Raw genomic sequence first — 4,835 nt, 5'->3', positions numbered from 1 at the left:
GGTGTATTTTCCTTCAAGTTTTCGGCTTTAGTGAGTGGTGAGCAATTAGAAGCTTATATCAGGAGACTGGGGAACCTAGGCTACTTATACCTAGACAGCCTCCCTGGTGCTGCCCAAATAAACATGTGGTCTGGCCACGGCCCTGGCTTCCAGCCCTAGCTTCCTCACTGAGTGCTCACGCCATCCATCACTGTCATAGACCCCAATGACTTGGTCAAAGTTCCTGTTCAAAGAGCAAAAACAAACTTTTGGGACTTCATCAAGATTAAAAACCTGCACAGCAAAAGAAACAGTCAATGAAATAAAGAGGCAACTCATGAATGGGAGAAGATATTTGCAAATGACACTATAGACAAAGGGCTTATATCCAAGATCTATAAAGAACTCCTGACCCTAGTGGGAGGAATGAGTGGTTTTTGTATCCCAAGAGAAGACAATGAGAAGAGGAAGACTACCTCCCTAATACTACTTTCCTATTCTAAGCTAATATTTTAAAAAATATCACCTACTTATGGAGCATAAGGAATAACAAGGAGGACATTAGGAGAAGGAAAGGATAAGTGAATTGGGGGAAATTGGAGAGGGGAGAGAGACTGTGGACTCAGAAAAAATCTGAGGGTTTTGGAGGGGAGGGGAGTGGGGGGTTGGGTGAACCTTGTGGTGGGCTCGTATCGCATTGAGCAATGGGTGTGATGCATAAACAACGAATCTTCAAATACTGAAGAAATCAAGTTTAAAAAATATCAAGATATTTCAAGTCAAATCAGGCTCTACATGGAGAAGAAGAAGCTCCTTCTTAGTTTTACTTGTCACCTGGAAGGGTCACATCTCAGAATCACCAGGATCCAGGCAATAGAGCTTCCCACAGGGGCTCTTCCTCTGCCTGTGTCCAATTATGAGCATCTTGCTCTATGGAAACACAGGGAAGTGGTTGGAAATTTTTACTAAAGGCATTGGGAAGTCACTCTGGTTATTCCAGAGGAGCATATGGGAGAGCCATGTAAGGGTAAATAGAAATCTGACTGGAAGAAATGGCTGGAGGAGGGATTCCAAGGACACAGCATGAGGGGAGATGAGAGGGCACAAACCATGTTTCATGGGAGTATCAGGTACTTAGGTTACCCTGAATCGCATACTACATACAACAGTGCATGGTGGCAGAGAGAAGGGTTTGTATTGCAGAGCGGGATAGGCCAAATCAAGTAGGGTTTGCATTGTACTCTGTGAGATGTGGGGGCAGAATGGTGGGTGGGGTGAGATACATCTAGGTTTATTTGGCACTAGTGCTTCCATGCTGGGTTTCAGATCTCATGTCAAAATCCCATGGGCTTTTCACACCCATCATGACAGCTACTGTAAAAAGAAAAAGAGAGAGAGAGAGAGAGAACAAATGTTGGTAGGGATGTGGAGCAATAAGAACCCTTGTGCATTTAGGTGGGAATGGAAAACGGTGGAGCCTCTGAGGAAAAGAGCCTGTAAATCCCTCCAAAAATTAAAGGGAAAGTTAATATATCAGTTGAGTTCACCTCTCAGTCCCTGTGCAAAATAATTGAAAGGAGAGCTCAAACACATTTTTGCATTCCCATGTTTATAGCAGCATTATCCACGATAACCAAGAGGGGAAAGAACCCAAGGTTTATGGGCAGATGAATAGATAAAGGAAATGTGGTACATATATATAATGTGGGGTTATTCACATTCAGATATATAAAACAAGGGAAGCCTGTCACGTGCTACAACATGGGTAAACCTTGAGGACAGTGCACTAAGGGACAGAAGCTAGTAAAGAGAGAAAATACTGTATGATTCCACTAATATGAGGTTCCTAAAGTAGTCAGTTTCGTAGAAATAGAGAGTAAATGGTGGTTGCTAGGGGTTGAGCGAAGTAAAATATCATGCAATAAAAATCCTGTCATCACAATAAGAGAGGGCTGATGATATCTGGAAACATACCATTGTAGTCCTCCCTGCAGGTCATTTGGTTGCAAACCCGCCAGTAGCCAATAATAATAGTGGCAATAAAATGAATAGCACTAATTTTTGCTTGCTAGCTATGGCCAGATAATGTGGAAACATAATGTATCATCCTCAATCCTTGCTCTAAATCTATAAGCCATTAGGGTTCCTGTTTAATGGTTGAGTCAACTAACTTGCGGAAAGTAAGAAACTTGCTTCATCTTGTTCAGTTTGGACAAACTGGAAGCCAGTAGGTCTAGCATAATGGTATGTGAATTAAAAAGTAACAAAGTGGTGCTCTCAATCAGGGAAGTCTGAGGGTGGTGATTTGTCAGAAAGAAGAGAGGTAATGACAGTGAAGGTCTCTGCTTACATCTCAGTTTCTGACTTAACTGAATTCTTCTGGGTGATGATCCTCAAGCTACTTTCTTTGTCTTTCTCTCCAGTTCTCTTCTTCATTTACCTTTTTAAAAAATTAAAAAAATTTTTTATAAACATATAATGTATTATTAGCCCCAGGGGTACAGGTCTGTGAATCGCCAGGTTTACACACTTCACAGCACTCACTTTAGCACACACCCTCCCCAATGTCCATAACCCCACCACCCTCTCCCGACCCCCCTCTGCCCAACGACCCTCAGTTTGTTTTGTGAGATTAAGAATCTCTTATGGTTTGTTTCCCTCCGGATCCCATCTTGTTTCATTTATTCTTTTCCTACCCCTCTAACCCCCCACATTGCATCTCCACTTCCTCATATCAGGGAGATCATATAATTGTCTTTCTCTGAATGACTTATTTCGCTCAGCATAATACCCTCTAGTTCCATCCACGTCGTGGCAAATGGCAAGATACATTTTTTTGGTGAGATTTATCCATTTATTTTAGAGAGGTTGGGGAAGGGCAGAGGGAAAGACAGAATCTCCAACAGACTTCCCAGTGAGCATGTAGCATGACCAGGGACTGGATCTCATCATCCAGATATGACCTGAGCTGAAACCAAGAGTCTTTTGCTTAACCAACTGAGTCACCCAGGCACCACTTCTTCTTTTGCTTTTTCAAAAAAGATGACTTATTGACAACACCAGATGTTGATGGGGAAGTGGAGCAACAGGAGCTCTCATTCATGGCCTGTGGGAATGCGGAAGGATACAGGTACTTTGGGAGACGGTTTAGCAGTTTCTTATAAAAGTAGACATAGTCTTACTGTACAATCCATCAATTGAGTTTCTTGGTATTTATACAAAAGAGATGAAGTCACGCTTGCATGAAACCTGTACATGGTGTTTATGGCAATTTCATTCATAGTTGCCAAAATTTGGAAGCAATCAAGATGTCCTTTAGTAGGTCAGCAGAAAAAGAAAGTGTGATACCTTCAAAAGATGAGATATAGTTGTAAAATTCTAAGGAATTGATCTTTAAAGATGAGCTGTAAGCCATGAAAAGGCATGAAAGAAGCTTACATAAATATTATTAAATAAGAGAAGCCAACTTGAAGAGCTCCACAGTATATGTTTATAACTATAAGACACCCTGGAAATGCAAAATTATGGAGACAGTTAAAGATCCGAGGTTTTTGTGGGTTGGGGTGGAAAGAAGAAGGAGTATGCAGAGTGCAGAGGATTTGCAGGCATGGACACTCTTCTGTATGAGACTATGGTGCTGGATACCTGTCATTATGTATCTGTCATAACTTATCAAATGTACAACCTGAGTAAAATCTAATGTAAATTACTGGCCTTGAGTGATAAGGATGTGTCAGTGTAAGTTCACCAATTGTAACCAATGTCCCATCAAGTGTAGCCTGTTGATGGTGTGGGTGGCTGTGCACGTGTGGAGGTGATAGGCACATTGGGACTCTATGCTCTGCTTAATTTTTCTGTGAACATAACACTTCTCCAAATCAATAAAGGCTATTAAAAAAGATGCTTGCTGGAAGAAAACAGTCAGAAAAAAATGAATCCATGGAATTGTCAAAACATATAGATAGTTGGTCAAGGCAAGAAAATCTAAGATGATCTACTGGAAAAAAGTATTAGAACTGATAAAAGCTCATTATGTAGCTGAATATAAGATCAGCATGTAAACATCAATGACTTTCTTATAAACCTGCGAATACCACTCAACATCATGAAAAAAATGATGCCATTGTCAACAGAACAATAGCAGCAGCAAAAATACATTGAAATGACGTAAGTGGAAATATGCAAAATCTTAAGGATCAAATCATGAGATTTTACTTACAGATCTAAAAAAGAATCTTAAAAAATAGAGGCACACACTTTGTTCCCAAAGGAAATAGTAGAACATTTAAGGAAGTCTACTCTTCTCAAATTACTTGACAAATCTGATCCAGCTCATATCAGAGTCCTCACTGGGAAGTTTTACACTGTGTATTAGATCCTGAAGTGCTGGGTATTTCAAAGCAGAATGTATTCATTCATTGAATAGTGCAAGCAGTGTGTAAGGACCCAACTTTAGGGTCTGATTACTGGGTTCAAGCTCAGCTGTGTACTTTCTACTTGTGGGCACATCAGCAAGATGCTGACCCTCTTAGCCTGGTGCCTCATCTACAAAATAAGGTGATCACAACAGTGCCTACATCATAGGATTTATGTTAGGATAAATGAATTACTACAGAAAAAATGTTCAACATGGTATCTGGCAGTAAGGTCAGCTGACACGCTTATGTAACAAAAAGGAAAATATACAAGGAAAATGTCAAACAAAATGAATCAACTCTCTCTCAAATCAAATCTAAACCTGAATGTACCTGACTCCACCAATGAGGAATGTTTATTTATCCTAAATGGGAACAAAGTGTGCTTCAGAATTTGGCTTTAGTTTCTTTGGGATTTCTCTCATGTTAAAAATGGAGTTT

The sequence above is a fragment of the Neovison vison genome, chromosome 7 (assembly GCF_020171115.1).
Source record: "Neovison vison isolate M4711 chromosome 7, ASM_NN_V1, whole genome shotgun sequence".
Lineage (NCBI taxonomy): Eukaryota > Metazoa > Chordata > Mammalia > Carnivora > Mustelidae > Neogale > Neogale vison.
Note: the sequence above shows the minus strand (reverse complement) of the source record.